The sequence below is a fragment of the Monodon monoceros genome, unplaced genomic scaffold (assembly GCF_005190385.1).
Source record: "Monodon monoceros isolate NGI ecotype Baffin Bay Population unplaced genomic scaffold, NGI_Narwhal_1 Super_Scaffold_6, whole genome shotgun sequence".
NCBI lineage: Eukaryota > Metazoa > Chordata > Mammalia > Artiodactyla > Monodontidae > Monodon > Monodon monoceros.
The window spans coordinates 32,840,292-32,857,461 of record NW_021703783.1 but is presented as its reverse complement, the minus strand read 5'-3'; the positions used below and the strand labels follow the sequence as shown (position 1 = coordinate 32,857,461).

The 17,170-nt window shown below is 38.8% G+C and overlaps 1 non-coding gene across 1 annotated transcript; it reads left to right on the top strand.

Moving 5' to 3' along the window:
• Positions 1–800: 800 nt before the first annotated feature.
• Positions 801–873, top strand: TRNAE-CUC. The gene has a single exon. It is a non-coding gene; the product is annotated as a tRNA-Glu (tRNA).
• Positions 874–17,170: the final 16,297 nt, after the last annotated feature.

The following is a 17,170-nucleotide window of genomic DNA, read 5'->3' as shown; positions in this document are numbered from 1 at the left end:
CCACAACACTTATCCTAGCGCCATTATAAACATCTAAGATGAGCCGCAACAATAAGAATATACCTGAGGATCCCCTGGGGAGTCTCTCCCTCTGTTCCACTTCACTGTTAACGAGCTAGGATAGTGACATGGAAAACACCAGGGCACTGACAATGGCTGTGGGGCGGAGGAAGGAAGGAGGGAGGAAAGACGGGTTGGGAGGGAGGGAAGAAAAACAATCTTTAAAAACAAACAGGATCAAAGTTAAAGTGGATTGGAGGTTATCGTGTCTAGAGCCAGGGAAAGTGAACTGTGATTTAACTGGCCCTGTGTGTTGTCCTGTGAAATAATGGTTCAGGAAGAAACAACAGCCAATGAGTAAGGGCTGTGAAATGAGTTTCTTTGAGAGGGAGCCAAATGAACCCTGGCAAAAGAAATGGACTGATGTGGGCTGATGTGGGCTGCCACAGCAGAGGGCTACTGCATAAAGAAATAAGCTGCGCCTTATTTCTGAAGAAGGAAAAAAAAGAAGAGTTCAGGATGTGAAAGGTGAAAAGGAAAAACAGTTCAGAAAACTTGAATGAAACCCAGCACCCAGCATCATCGGGAAGACTGGTAAAAGTATTATTATGAGCAGTAGGTAGGTGTATGGCCCCACTGAGCCAGTGAGTTACATGACTCCAAGCAGCACAGTTCTAATAGTGAGGCCAAATGGAACTGGACCTGGGAGCTGAGTGGCAGATTCAGCTTGCTTTTAATGAGAGAGACCAGCCTAGTCCTAGGATCAAAGTAAACTGGTTTAATAAGATTGATCAGGGAATTCCCTGGCAGTCCAGTGGTTAGGACACGGCACTCTCACTGCCGAGGGCCCGGGTTCAATCCCTGGTTGGGGAACTAAGATCCCACAAGCCGTGCGGTGTGGCCAAAAACAAAAACAAAAAGGATTGATCAGAATTGCCAAGTGAAAAGGCTAGTGATGAACTGGGAGGTAGAAATGAGAAGTACATGGAAGAATCCGTATATCAATATATCCTTCACTTTCCTTTTACTGTAGTAAATCCAAGGTGCACATGATTTGTATTAAAATGTGCTGCATTGCAGTGAGTAAGGAGAAAGAAAAGGTGAGACGAGTTTCCGTGCTCCTGAGAAGTCCTTGGTCACATTCCACTCAATTCTCCAACAAGCTTGACTCTCTACTGACAACAGGTCAGACATAACTGACGTGAAACACCAGAGAGAAATTGTTCCTAAGAGTTTTCTCTTTTAGGAGCTGTCTCTGAGAACTCATTTAAGAGAGAACAGATAAAATAACGTCCAATCTAAGGCAGTAGGTAACAAAGAAGGAGGTACAAACCAGGATTGTAAGATGACATAAATTCAGAGAGGGAATATTGATACCTGTTTACAATGCTATTTGGCAAAGCTAGGCAACAAACAGACTCCTAAATATTTTTTCAAGACAGTGAAGGCTCTTTGAATTCCTAAATAACATTGAGTCAATATTTAGGAAAATGTTGAAATTCAAAAAATATATGCCAAATGTTGCAGTTATTATAGAAGTGAGTCTTGCTAAAGTTTAAAAATGGTTTTTTAAAGAATAGAGAAACATTTATATATTTTGTAAGATCTACAGTATTTCTAAATCTGATGAAGAATGCATATTTATCTGCTTTTGTACAAAGGAATATTTTTAGGTCTAGGAGGATTTGCTTCTCTTATTTAGCAAAGTTAAAGGAAAACTTTGACACTTTCTATCTTGTGATTACAGGGAATGTAGAATACCAACTAGCTGTGATTTCACCTTTAAAACTACATGTATCCCTTGCTAACCAAATTCTCGCTCATTGTTATCCAAAATTCAGAAACCAAAGGGATTTGGATAACAACACCTCTCATTTTACAAACCTGCTATCCTGGGTCTCTATGAACTAAACGGAACAGTTTTGGTGAAACAAAATCTTTCACTTATGAAATATACGTGGCTGCTAATAACGGAGACTGGAAATAATAGTGGCTTAAATAGGACGGAAGATGTTTTTCTTTTTTTTTTTTAATATTTAAATATTTATTTATTCTTTTGGTTGCACCGGATCTTAGTTGCGGCTCCGGGATTCCTTAGTTGCGGCTCACGGCCTCCTTAGTTGCAGCACATGGGCTCCTTAGTTGTGGCATGCGAACTCTTAGTTGTGACATGAATGTGGGATCCAGTTCCCTGACCAGGGATTGAACCCAGGCCACCTGCATTGGGAGCGCGGAATCTTATCCACTGCGCTACCACAGAAGTCCCAGAAGATGTTTTGCTTACATGTAAAGGAAGTCTGAAGGTAGGCATGCCAGGTCTGATATGAGAGAGAGATTCCCCTCTGTCTTTCTTTTCTACTCTCCAGATTTGTGGCTTTTCTCATCGAGGTTGCCTCAGGTCTAAGACAGCAGCTAAAACTTCAGCCCTCACATCCTCATTCTAGTAGGAAACAGGAGAAGTGGGAAATTAAAAAGGGTCCTCACCAGCTATTTAGCCTTTTTTTAAGGAGCCTTCAAGACTCACCCAACAGCTTTTCCATCTCATTGGCCAGAATTTAATCACAAGGTCACATCAAGCTGCAAGTGAGGTAGAATTGCAAACTTTTATCTGGGTACCTTGCCATACCAAATAAAATCTGAGCTTTCTTATTAAGAAAGAAGAATATTGTGTAGTACCCACCAGTCTCACCGAAAGCTATTAAAAATACATATGATTCAATATAATTATTCAATGACTTTTGAACTTTCCCTTTCCTGGAATTCATTGTACTACTGTGCCCATCATTAACGTATGAAATGTAAGTTAACTCCTTTACTGGCACATCCCTAAATAAAAGTCACCACATGAATCTAGTCTACCCCTAAAAAGCAGAATAAGATACACTGAAGCTTTGTTAAGGAGCTGTACTTAGTAAAATGTTAATCCGTTTTGGATCCCAACAATGAAATTATGCTTTTCAGACACCTCCAAAGGGTAGTTTAAGGATGAGAGTGAAGGGGCCTTAACCCTCCCATAATCTTGCTCAGCTGTAACTCCACCCCCCCTCAATTATTTGATATGAATGGTTTTCTCAAGTTTATCTCACACACAGATACACATACACAAGCACAAAACCCCCTGCTAGGTTAGCTCAGCTTCACAAGCCCTTGCACTGCTTTCAAACTAGACTGCAGATTCCAGCCCTAAATTCCTCTAATATGGAAATGCTGAAGTTGCCTCTGTTGTGACTACAAAAATACTTAAAGGACATAGAAGGTTGTCCCCCATTTTGGACTTAGTATTAGAGAGGCTTTCTCATGCGTGCGCTTAAAATGTTAGGTGAGCTTTTAGGTGTGAATTAGAATCCCTAGAAAAGACAAAGAAACAGGGAAGGAAAGAGTAGTGTATTTTCAAAGTAGTTTGCAAATACCCCCATTAGCCATTTAAACCATCCTACTCACATGAAGACATTAGAGATAATGAGAATGAGGTTCAAGATCCTGTTGCCAAGGCACTTCTCCAAAGCAGGGTGAAAAAATCCCACTTTAAATAATGCATGGAAAAGCTGGTTGCCTTGTGCTTTCCTGCACTTTGATTCCAATATGCATCCTTGTCATTATAAACAGCTCTTTTGAACCAAAGCGGTCACTTCATTGTTTCATTAGAAAGTACATATCATTTAAGATTACTTCAGCCCAGATTTCACTCAGGTAGAGTAACAAAGCGATATTATTTGCTGGAACTGATCTTTAACCCAAACTGCTCTGTTTCCTTGGTGATTCATTTAAACACACAGAGCCTCACTGAAATGGAAGAATCTTCTGTGGTATACTCTATTGTGTTAAAAGTTACAGCAATATTGCCAGGTGTTTATTACAGATTGTTGGGGGTTATAATTACATGCATATAAAAAGTTGCTTAATGCTTGATCCATTTTTTTTTTCTTATGACCAAGGGTTATTTTTCTTATTTGATGCTTTATAACTCTAATGTAAATGAGACAAAGCAGTTAACAGTGATATTGTGGTTTTATGAACCTACATAAGAAACCAACATTGGATCATTGATTTTGATGTTTGGAAATTCAATCTAACTTTACTTGCTCTGTTTTTAATGACAGTATTTTGAAATATACTGTTTGTTTCATACTGTATGCTTCAAAAATACAGTATTGTGTTGAACTTAATTCCAACTAGCAGATATGAAGCCTAACATACACTGAGCACCTAATACATGTCAAAAGCTTTATAAAATCGTATCTCACTTGATGTCCATGACAATCATGAGACACCATATTGACATAAGAGAAAACTGAGACTCAGGTTAAAAATTTTTGTTCAGGGACATATAGCTTCTACATGGCTTTTTATCCTGTAACAGGGTTTGTTCTTTATGAAAGCTTAAAGCAAATAGTGCAGCTCTTTATAATAAATTATCTCACAAAGTAAAGAAGAAATGATTGCTTCCATCAAGTTTCTCATTCAGACACAAGGTGGATGAATGATTCTTTATGTTTTATGTGTATACCCATTATATACAAATGTGTACTACTTACATTAATGCTGTACACACTGTATTCTCTTCCATTGTATAAAAACTTTATGGAGGATGTGAGTTTTTATTTTTCATTATTTTTTAACATCTTTATTGGAGTGTAATTGCTCCACAATGGTGTGTTAGTTTCTGCTTTATAACAAAGTGAATCAGCTATACATATACATATATCCCCATATCTCCTCCCTTTTGCGTCTCCCTCCCACCCTCCCTATCCCATCCCTCTAGGTGGTCACAAAGCACCGAGCTGATCTCCCTGTGCTATGCAGCTGCTTCCCACTAGCTACCTATTTTACACTTGGTAGTGTATATATGTCCATGCCACTCTCTCACTTCGTCCCAGCTTACCCTTCCCCTTCCCCGTGTCCTCAAGTCCATTCTCTAGTAGGTCTGCATCTTTATTCCTGTCCTGTCTCTAGATTCTTCAGAACCATATTTTTTTCTTTTTTTAGATTCCATATATATGTGTTAGCATGGGGTATTTGTTTTTCTCTTTCTGACTTACTTCACTCTCTATGACAGACTCTAGGTCCATCCACCTCATTACAAATAACTCAATTTCGTTTCTATTTATGGCTGAGTAATATTCCACTATATATATGTGCCACATCTTCTTTATCCATTCATCTGTCGATGGACACTTAATGTTGCATCCATGTCCTGGCTATTGTAAATAGAGCTGCAATGAATATTGTGGTACATGACTCTTTTGGAATTATGGTTATCTCAGGGTATATGCCCAGTAGCAGGATTACTCATAGTTCTATTTTTAGTTTTTTAAGGAACCTCCTTACTGTTCTCCATAAAGGCTGTATCAATTTACATTCCCACTAACAGTGCAAGAGTGTTCCCTTTTCTCCACATGCTCTCCAGCATTTATTGTTTGTAGATTTTTTGATGATGGCCATTCTACTGGTGTGAGGTGATACCTCACTGTAGTTTTGATTTGCATTTCTCTAATGATTAGTGATGTTGAGCATTCTTTCATGTGTTTGTTGGCAGTCTGTATATCTTCTTTGGAGAAATGTCTATTTAGGTGTTCTGCCATTTTTGGATTGGTTTTCTTTTTTGATATTGAGTTGCTTGAGCTACTTGTAAATTTTGGAGATTAATCCTTTGTCAGTTGCTTCATTTGCAAATATTTTCTCCCATTCTGAGGGTTGTCCTTTCATCTTGTTTATGTTTTCCTTTGCTATGCAAAAGCTTTTACGTTTCATTAGGTCCCATTTGCTTATTTTTGTTTTTATTTCCATTTCTCTAGGAGGTCGGTCAAAAATTACTCAGCCATAAAACGAAACGAAATTGAGCTATTTGTAATAAGGTGGATGGACCTAGAGTCTGTCATAGAGTGAAGTAAGTCAGAAAGAGAAAGACAAATACCGTATGCTAACACATATATATGGAATTTAAGAAAAAATAAATGTCATGAAGAACCTAGGGGTAAGACAGGAATAAAGACACAGACCTACTAGAGAATGGACTTGAGGATATGGGGAAGGGGAAGGGTAAGCTGTGACAAAGCGAGAGAGTGACCTGGACATATATACACTACCAAAGGTAAAATAGATAGCTAGTGGGAAGCAGCCACACAGTGCAGGGAGATCAGCTTGGTGCTTTGTGACCACCTAGAGGGGTGGGATAGGGAGGGAGGGAGGGAGGGAGATGCAAGAGGGAAAACATATGCGAACATATGTATATGTATAGCTGATTCACTTTGTTATAAAGCAGAAACTAGAACAACACTGTAAAGCAATTATACTCCAATAAAGATGTAAAAAAAAAAAAAGGATCTTGGGGTGATTTATGTCATAGAGAGTTCTGCCTATGTTTTCCTTGAAGAGTTTGATACTGTCTGGCTTCACATTTAGGTCTTTAATCCATTTTGAGTTTATTTTTGTGTATGGTGTTAGGGAATGTTCTAATTTCATTCTTTTACATGTAGCTGTCCAGTTTTCCAAGCACCACTTATTGAAGAGGCTCTCTTTTCTCCATTGTATATTCTTGCCTCCTTTATCAAAAATGTGACCATATGAGAGTGGGTTTATCTCTGGGCTTTCTATCCTGTTCCATTGATCTATATTTCTGTTTTTGTGCCAGTACCATACTGTCCTGATTACTGTAGCTTTGTAATATAGTCTGAACTTAGGGAGCCTGAATCCAACAGCTCCGTTTTTCTTTCCCAAGATTGCTTTGGCTATTCGGGGTCTTTTGTGTTTCCATACAAATTGTGAAATTTTTTGTTCTACTTCTGTGAAAAATGCCAGTGGTAGTTTGATAGGGATTGCATTGAATCTGTAGATTGCTTTGGGTAGTATAGTCATTTTCACAATGTTGAGTCTTCCAAACCAAGAACATGTTATATCTCTCCATCTGTTTGTATCATCTTTAATTTCTTTCATTGGTGTCTTATAGTTTTCTGCATACTTTTGTTTTTTGTCTCCTTAGGTAGGTTTATTCCTAGGTATTTTATTCTTTTTGTTGCAATGGTAAATGGGAGTGATTCCTTTCAGATTTTTCATCATTAGTGTATAAGAGATTTCTGTGCATTAATTTTGTATCCTGCTACTTTACCAAATTCATTGATTAGCTCTAGTAGTTTTCTGGTAGCATCCATAAGATTCTCTATGTAGAGTATCATGTCATCTGCAAACAGTGACAACTTTAATTCTTCTTTTCCGATCTGGATTCCTTTTATTTCTTTTTCTTCTCTGCTGTGGCTAAAACTTCCAAAACTATGTTGAATAAGAGTGGTGAGAGTGGGCAACCTTGTCTTGTTCCTGATCTTAGTGGAAATGGTTTCAGTTTTTCACCATTGAGAATGATGTTGGCTGTGGGTTTGTCATATATGGTCTTTATTATGTTGAGGTAAGTTTCCTCTTTGCCTACTTTCTGGAGGGTTTTTTTCATAAATCAGGGTTGAATTTTGTCGAAAGCCTTCTCTGCATCTACTGAGATGATCATATGGTTTTCTCTTTCAATTTGTTAACATGGTGTATCACATTAATTGATTTGCATATATGGAATAATCCTTGCATTCCTGGGATAAACCCCTTTGATCATGGTGTATGATCCTTTTAATGTGCTGTTGGATTCTGTTTGCTAGTATTTTGTTGAGGACTTTTGCAGCTATGTTCATCAGTGATATTGACCTGTAGATTTCTTTCTTTGTGACATCCTTTTCTGGGTTTAGTATCAGGGCAATGGTAACCTCATACAATGAGTTTGGGAGTGTTCCTCCTTCTGCTATATTTTGGAAGAGTTTGAGAAGGATAGGTGTTAGCTCTTCTCTAAATATTTGATAGAATTTGCCTGTGAAGCCATCTGGTCCTAGGCTTTTGTTTGTTGGAAAATTTTTGATCACAGTTTCAATTTCAGTGCTTATGATTGGTCTATTTATATTTTCTGTTTCTTCCTGGTTCAGTCTGGGAAGGTTGTGCTTTTCTAAGAATTTGTCCACTTCTTCCAGGTTGCCCATTTTATTGGCATATAGTTGCTTGTAGTAATCTCTCATGGGCCTTTATATTTCTGCAGTGTTAGTTGTTACTTCTCCTTTTTCATTTCTAATTCTATTGATTTGAGTCTTGTCCCTTTCTTTCCTGATGAGTATGGCTAATGGTTTATCAATTTTGTTTATCTTCTTAAATAACCATCTTTTAGTTTTATTGATCTTTGCTACTGTTTCCTTTATCTCTTTTTCATTTATTTGTGATCTGATCTTTATGATTTCTTTCCTTCGGCTAACATTGGGTTATTTTTGTTCTTTGTTCTTTAATTGCCTTAGGTATAAGGTTAGGTTGTTTATTTGAGGTGTTTCTTCTTTCTTGAGGTAGGATTGTATTGCTATAAACTTCCCTCTTAGAACTGCTTTTGCTGCATCCCATAGGTTTTGGGTCATCGTGTTTTGTCATTTGTTTCTAGGTATTTTTTGATTTCCTCTTTGATTTCTGCAGTGATCTCTTTGTTATTAAGTAGTGTATTGTTTAGCCTCCATGTATTGTATTTCTTACAGATTTTTTCCTGTAATTGATATTTAGAGCTATAGTGTTGTGGTCGGAAAAGATACTTGATATGATTTCAATTTTCTTAAATTTACCAAGGCTTGATTTGTGACCGAAGATATGATCTATCCTGGAGAAGGTTCCATGAGCACTTGAGAAGAAAGTGTATTCTGTTGTTTTTGGATGGAATGTCCTATAAATATCAATTAAGTCCATCTTGTTTAATGTTTCATTTAAAGCTTGTGTTTCCTTTTTTTATTTTCATTTTTGATGATCTGTCCATTGGTGAAAGTGCGGTGTTAAAGTCCCCACTATGATTGTGTTACTGTCGATTTCCCCTTTTATGGCTGTTAGCATTTGCCTTATGTATTGAGGTGCTCCTATGTTGGGTGCATAAATATTTACAATTGTTATATCTTCTTCTTGGATTGATCCCTTGATCATTAGGCAGTGTCCTTCTTTGTCTCCTGTAATAGTCTTTATTTTAAAGTCTACCTTGTCTGATATGAGAATTGCTACTCCAGCTTTCTTTTGATTTCCATTTGCATACAATTTCTTTTTCCATCCCCTCACTTTCAGTCTATATGTGTCCCTAGGTCTGAACTGGGTCTCTTGTAGACAGCATATATACGGGTCTTGCTTTTGTATCCATTCAGCCAGTCTATGCCTTTTGGTTGGAGCATTTAATCCATTTACATTTAAGGTAATTATAGATATGTATGTTCCTAATACCATTTTCTTAATTGTTTTGGGTTTGTTATTGTAGGTCTTTTCTTTCTCTTGTGTTTTCTGCCTAGAGAAGTTCCTTTAGGATTTGTTGTATAGCTGGTTTGGTGGTGCTGAATTCTCTTAGCTCTTGCTTGTCTGTAAAGGTTTTAATTTCTCTGTTGAATCTGAATGAGATCCTTGTTGGGTAGAGTAATCTTGGTTGTAGGTTTTTCCCTTTCATCACTTTAAATATGTCCTACCACTCACTTCTGGCTTGCAGAGTTTCTGCTGAAAGATCAGCTGTTAACCTTATGGGGATTCCCTTATGTGTTATTTGTTGTCTTTCCTTTGTTGTTTTTAATATTTCTTCTTCGTATTTAATTTTTGATAGTTTGATTAATATATGTCTTGGTGTGTTTCTCCTTTGATTTATCCTGTATGGGACTCTCTGCGCTTCCTAGACTTGTTAACTATTTCCTTTCCCATATTAGGGAAGTTTTCAACTATAATCTCTTCAAATATTTTCTCAGTCCCTTTCTTTTTCTCTTCTTTTTCTGGGACCCCTATAATTCGAATGTTGGTACATTTAATGTTGTCCTAGAAGTCTCTGAGACTGTCCTCAATTCTTTTCATTCTTGTTTATTTATTCTACTCTGCGGTAGTTATTTCCACTATTTTATCTTCCAGGTCACTTATCTATTCTTCTGCCTCAGTTATTCTGCTATTGATTACTTCTAGAGAATTTTTAATTTCATTTATTGTGTTGTTCATCATTGTTTGTTTGTTCTTTAGTTTTTGTAGGTCCTTCTTAAACGTTTTTTGTATTTTCTCCATTCTATTATCAAGATTTTGGATCATCTTTACTATCATTACTCTGAATTCTTTTTCAGGTAGACTGCCTATTTCCTCTTCATTTGTTTGGCCTGGTGGGTTTTTACCTTGCTCCTTCATCTGCTGTGTGTTTCTGTATCTTCTCATTTTGCTTAACTTACTGTGTTTGGGGTCTCCTTTTCACAGACTGCAGGTTCGTAGCTCCAGTTGTTTTTGGTGTCTGCCCCCAGTGGCTAAGGTCGGTTCAGTGGGTTGTGTAGGCTTCCTGGTGGAGGGGCCTGGTGCCTGTATTCTGGTGGATGAGGCTGGATCTTGTCTTTCTGGTGGGCAGGACCATGTCTGGTTGTGTGTTTTGGGGTTTCTGTGACCTTATTATGATTTTAGGCAGGCTCTCAGCTAATTGGTGGGGCTGTGTTCCTGTCTTGCTTGTTGTTTGGCATAGGGTGTCCAGCACTGTAGCTTGCTGCTCGTTGAGTGGAGCTGGGTCTTAGCGTTGAGATCGAGACCTCTAGGAGAGCTTTTGCCGTTTGATATTACGTGGAGCCAGGAGGTCTCTAGTGGACCAATGTGCTGAACTCGGCTCTCCCACCTCAGAGGCACAGGCCTGATATCCGGCCGGAACACCAAGACCCTGTCAGCCACATGGCTCAGAAGAAGAGGGAGAAAATCAGAAAGAAAGTGAATAAATAAATAAAATAAAGTTATTAAAATAACAAATAATTATTAAAAATTAAAAAAATAAAAATTAATAAATAAAAGAAAGAAGAGAAAAACCAAACCAAAAACTAAATCCATCAATGATAACAAGTGCTAAAAAGTATACTAAAAAAATACAAAAACGGACAGACAGAACCCTAGGACAAATGGTAAAAGCAAAGCTATACAGACAAAATCACACAAAGAAGCATACACATTCACACTCACAAAAAGAGCAAAAGGAAAAAAATATATGTATCGTTGCTCCCAAAGTCCCCCACCTCAATTTTGGGATAATTTGTTGTCTATTCACGTATTCCACAGATGCAGGGTACATTAAGCTGATTGTGAAGATTTAATCCGCTGCTTCTAAGGCTGCTGGGAGAAATTTCCCTTTCTCTTCTTTGTTCACACAGCTCCTGGGTTCAGCTTTGGATTTGGCCCTGCCTCTGTGTGTAGGTCACCTGAGGGCATCCTTTCCGGCCCAGACAGGATGGGGTTAAAGGAGCAGCTGATTCGGGGGCTCTGGCTCGCTCAGGCCGGGGGAGGGGGAGGGAGGGGTACGGAGGCGGGGCGAGCCTGCGCGGCAGAGGCGGGACGTTGCACCAGCCTGAGGCGTGCTGTGCGTTCTCCCGGGGAAGTTGGCCCTGGATCACAGGACCCTGGCAATGGCCGGCTGCACAGGTTCCCGGGAAGGGAGGCGTGGATAGTGACCTGTTCTTGCTCACTGGCTTCTTGACGGCAGCAGCAGCCTTAGCGTCTCATGCGTGTCTCTGGGGTCCGTGCTGATAGCCGTGGCTCGCGCCCGTCTCTGGAGCTCGTTTAGGCGGTGCTCTGAATCCCCTGTCCTCGCGCACCCCGAAACAATGGTCTCTTGCCTCTTAGGTAGGTCCTGACTTTTTCCCGGACTCCCTCCTGGCTAGCTGTGGCGCACTAGCCCCCTTCAGGCTGTGTTCATGCCGCCAACCCCAGTCCTCTCCCTGGGATCTGACCTCTGAAGCCCGAGCCTCAGCTCCCAGCTCCCGCCCGCTCTGGCGGGTGAGCAGACAAGCTTCTCGGAATGGGGAATGCTGGTCGGCAGTGATTCTCTGTGCAGGAATCTCTGCTTTGCCCTTGCACTCCTGTTGCTGCACTCTCTTCCATGGCGCTGAAACTTCTCCCCCGCCACCCCCCGTCTCCATCAGTGAAGGGGCTTCCTAGTGTGTGAAAACTTTTCCTCCTTCACAGCTCCCTCCCACTGGTGCAGGTCCCATCCCTATTCTTTTGTCTCTGTTTTTTCTTTTTTCTTTTGCACTACCCGGGTACGTGGGGAGTTTCTTACCTTTTGGGAAGTCTGAGGTCTTCTACCAGCGTTCAGTAGGTGTTTTGTAGGAGTTGTTTCACAGGTAGATGTATTTCTGATGTATCTGTGGAGAGGAAGGTGATATCCACGTCTCACTCCTCCGCCATCTTGAAGCTGCCTTGGATGTGAGTTTTTCAATGTCATTATTTGACAATTGACCAGACAGATCTAGGTCAGAAGTACTAAACTGCAAGTTGATAGTTCAGATATGACCTGCAGTCATGGCTTTTTTTTTTTTTCTTTTCTCACTCATTGGGATTTTTAAAAATTTAAACAGAGATTTTACATAAAATCCCAATTTCTGAGTTTATTTGAAAATCATCAGATTGGTTGCCCAGGCCCAGACTCCCATGGAGTTGGAGATGAGTAGTAGCAGCTCCCTTTAGATTGAGCCTGTGGCCCATCCGGGTACTGCAGCCTCCATCTGTCATCTTTATTCATTTATGTTATTTAACTGCCCTTGGGATGCATTTGATTTGTGACTTCTGAGGTTCTAAGCACCAGCTCCACCAAATTGTAAAAAGTGTAAATTCTAAGACTATTTTTCAGATCCAAGATCCATCTCCCCTCCTACAGTAATTGCCTTTCATTCATGGAGCAGTGTGCACTGGGTAAACCAGCCAACTTGGCCAAGGATGATTTGATACCTGAGCCAAGCAGGGTCAATCATATGCTCTCCTAGGAATTTGGAACTTAGAAACAACTATTCCATCTCTGCATATGGCTAGAACTGTGACTGTCAATTGGGAAGGGTAAGGTGGCCATATTCTGTCATTTTGAGTGCACAAGCAGAGAGATCCTGTTAGGAGAGAGAGAGAAAAAGAGAGAAGCAGAAATGAAGCCAGGCTCGTGGGATACATGAGATTCTCCTGTTATTTGCATACATTGGCTTAAAATGGTTTCCGTCTCTTGTAAACACTTGCCCTAGCCTTAAAAGCTGCTGACTTCCTCTCTCTATCCCTCAGATTTTCAAATCTCTGAAAGTTAAAAAATAAAACCTGATAATACATCATTCAGCCTGTCAGATGGGATTATATTGGTGCTCAAATAAGTCTACCTGTGTTCTTTCAAAATTTTAAACTGTTATACAAATCGAAGGTACTATTATTATGACAGTTCTGACAAATGTTTAACATCTGGAGACATAATAGATGAGGAAAAGTGGGAAAATATTCATGCTTAGAGCAGAGGATTCATACATATAAATTACAGGAATAAGAATACATAATTTGATAGGGCCGACAATAAGGTGCCACTGTTTTGCATCAGTTTTTAAAGAAAGAGGTAGGGTGAGAGGAGGCAATTTTTATAACTGTCTGAGTAGTGACGGCTAAAAACATAAAAATAGTTACCATAAAAATAAAGGTTTTTTAAAGAGAAATCTTACAATGCAGATTTTTCAAAAGAAATTTGGTTGAATTGCATAAACTAATTGGAACTGTTTCCAAACAGTTGTTTTACTGAGTGGATATACAATCATTTAAATTACCAAAGAATCATACAGTTTGATAACTTAAGAAAGCATTCTTGGAAAACTGTTCAGCATCCTTATTTTGCAGTTCCACTGAGGATAAGTGACTTATCAACATTCATTTCCACATGTAAAATAAAAGTCATCAAGATCTTTTAAATTCCAGAAATGTTTACAGAGCACTGTGATCATGATTATATCCCCAACTTGAGAAACAGTGTATTGAATGGAAGAACAAGTGAATAAATAATAAATACATGTGAGATGCAAAAAGGAGCAAGATAAAGTCCTTGATATCAAGGATTACACAGTCTAATAGGAAGACTGCAGTAAGTTCAAGTACATATATGACTAGAGAAAAGAGTAAGAGAGGTGCTAGAACAGACACACAAAATGCTAAAGGCATTTAAAGAAACAAGACTTCTTACATATTTGACACTGAAAAAAGGTTTCATGGAAGTTGTTATGGCTCCAAAGGATGGGTTCACTATTAAAAGGTAGAGACAGCAGAAAAGTGCTGGGTGTATAGCTAGGGAGTAAGGAGTTGTCTTCCAGATCAGTAAAACAGCATAAGACAGTGCAGTGTAGTTTGACTGGGGCATAGGGCACAGTTAGGAAAGACATGGCAGAGGGCCTTGGGTGCCAGGCTGATGAGCTTGGACCATATTCTGTAGGTAGGGGGAAGCATTGAGAGTCAGCATGTGGGGGATTGACCAGTCAAAGAGCATTTCAGGAAATGAACTTGACAGCTGAGCATGGATTTGTTCATATGGGGTCAATATAGAAAATAATATAAGGTAAGGTAAGAAGAGTAGAGCAACAAGACACAAAAAAGGGAACCCGAAGATGTTTTGCTTCTGAAAGTAAAACGGTTGAATCTATAAGATTTGGAAAATAATCCGATGTGAGGATTTGAAAGAGGTATAAGTGAGGGACTGGGTAAATGGGATACTTTATTCTTTTTTAACATTAATTGCCTACTCTGTCTTCTTTTTCTTTTTTTTAACATTAATTGCCTACTTCATTGAACTTTGCTAGGTAATTGACAAGAGTGATTCACTGAATATAGATTGGATATGGAAGAGTTCAGCCTCAAAGTTCCAAATTTGAGCAATTTAATTACGATTTATGTTAATTTTGTATCTGATACATGCGATGTGGTTAATATAAGCAAGGCCTCCCAGGTCTGGAGTCAGCTGTGTAGCAGGTTAGAAGGACCTGTTTTTAAGTGATGATATCACATTGAGAAACACTGAAGTCTAGAGTAGGGCTAGTTGGATGAAGATTTAATGAATTCATTTTTCACATATGTCAACGAATGAGGTAAAGAAGACAGAGAAGGAGTTAAAGGGTATTAGTCAGGGTCCTCCAGAGAAACAGAATTAACGGGATGTGTGTATATTCAGAGAGATTTATTTTAAGCAAATGGCTTAGGCAATTGTGGAGACTTGATGAGTTCACAATCTGATGGGGTAATCCCGCAGACTGGAGACTCAGGGAAGAGTTTCAATTCAATTCAAAAGGCAGTCTGCTGGCAGAATTTGTTCTTGTTTTAGAGAGTTCAGTCTTTGTTCTAATAAGGTCTTCAACTAATTGGAAGAGGCCCATCCACATTGTGGAGGACAATCAGCTTTACTCAAAGTCTACCATCTTAAACTTTAATCTCATCCCCAAAACACTCTCACAGTAACATCCAGAGTAATGTACAACAATAATACTCCGGACACTGTGAGCCAAGTTAAGAGGGGGATCAGTTTAGTGCAGTGTGAAAGAAGAGAGAAAGGAGTATGTCAAGAAGAAGCAACGATCAAGAGTATCAAAAGCCTCAAACATCTGTAGCAGGTTGATGGTTGAGTGGTGACACTCCAGAAGATATGTCCACAACCTAATTTTGGAACCTGTGAATGTTACTTTATTTGGAAAAAGGATCTTTGCGGATGCAATTAAGTTAAGGATATTGAAATGAAGGGATCATCCTGGATTATCTGATTGGGTCTTAAATCCAATGACAGGCGTCCTTATGAAAGTAAGGCAGGGGAAGATTTGAGAACCCCAGACGAGGAAGAAGCAATGTGACCGTAGAGGCAGAGATTGGAGTGGTGTGGCCACAAATCAAGAAATGCCAACAGCCACTAGAAGCTGGAAGAAGTAAGGAAAGATTCTCCCTTAGAGCCTTCAGAGGGATGGCAGCTATGATTTTGGACTTCTGGCCTTTAGAACTGTGAGAGAATAAATTTCTGTTGTTTTAGGCCACCCACTTTGTGCTAATTTGTTAATTAGCAGCTACAGGAAACTAATAAAAACATCTGAGAATAATAGAATCGATTTTGCTATCAAGAAGGAAGACATTGGTCATATTCAAGAAAATGCTTTCAACAGAGCGGTATGGAGAAAGCCATATGCAAAGGTTCTAAGACAGAGGTTCACAAACTTTCTCAGTTCATGGAGTCTTTCATAACTCAGTGATTTTTTCATAGTATTCCTAAGTCAAAAGAAACACTTAATAGTTCAGTTTATTAAGTAGTCAGTTCCAAGCAACTTAATCAGTATTTATGTACTAGCAACTTAGATGCTGTTTGAAAAGTAATACATAAAAATTGAAAGAAAAATATTTGATTTTATTTTTAAATAATCAGTTACTTACTAACGGGATGCATGCACCTGTTACACACCACAGAACTTCCTAAATTTTGGAATTAGATAAGATGCTAGCCACTGTCATGTCCTGTTCAACACTGATTTTTGCCCTGTAATTGCTTTTATCACAGCAACCACTGAATATCCAGCTTTTCAAAGATATGACATTATGAAAAGGAACGTAGAGCGATCTAATGTTGAAACTATAAACTATCCCGAGCTAATATTTTGTGTGGTATCAGAAAGACATCAAGTACTACTGTGTTTCCCTCAGAATTGTGTAATATCCCCCAGGCACTCCTATGAGTTCACTGTGCCTGGGGCATCTCTGCACACAGTTCGGAAACCATGGATTGAAGGAGTAAGAGGTGAGAAAGTGTAGATGATATTTATAAGACATTTAGCAGAAACTTAGGGAAGGAAAGCTAGAAGATATTCAAAAGATTAGGAAAGATATTCTAAAGTTAAGGGGAGAAACAACAAAAATAAAATATATTGGACAAAATCAAAATTAAATATTTCTGTGCATCAAAAGACACAACAGAATGAAAGGGAAACCTACAAAATGGGAGAAAATACTTGCAAATCATATACCTGGTCAATATCCAGAATCTATAAAGTACTTCTACAACTTAACGTCAAAACAAACAAACAACCCAATTTAAAAATGACTTGAATAGACATTTCTCCAAAGAAGATATACAAAAGGCCAACAAATATATAAAAAGACGGTCAACATCGCTTATCATTAGAGAAACGTAAATAAAACCCACAATGAGATACCACCTCACATCCATTAGGATGACCACTATAAAAACAAACCAAAAAGAAAATAACAAGTGTTGGCAAGGATGTGGAGAAACTGGAACCTTGTGCACTGTTGGTGGGATTGTAAAATGGTGAAGCTACTACGGAAAACAGTATGGAGTTTCCTCAAAAACATTAAAACAGAA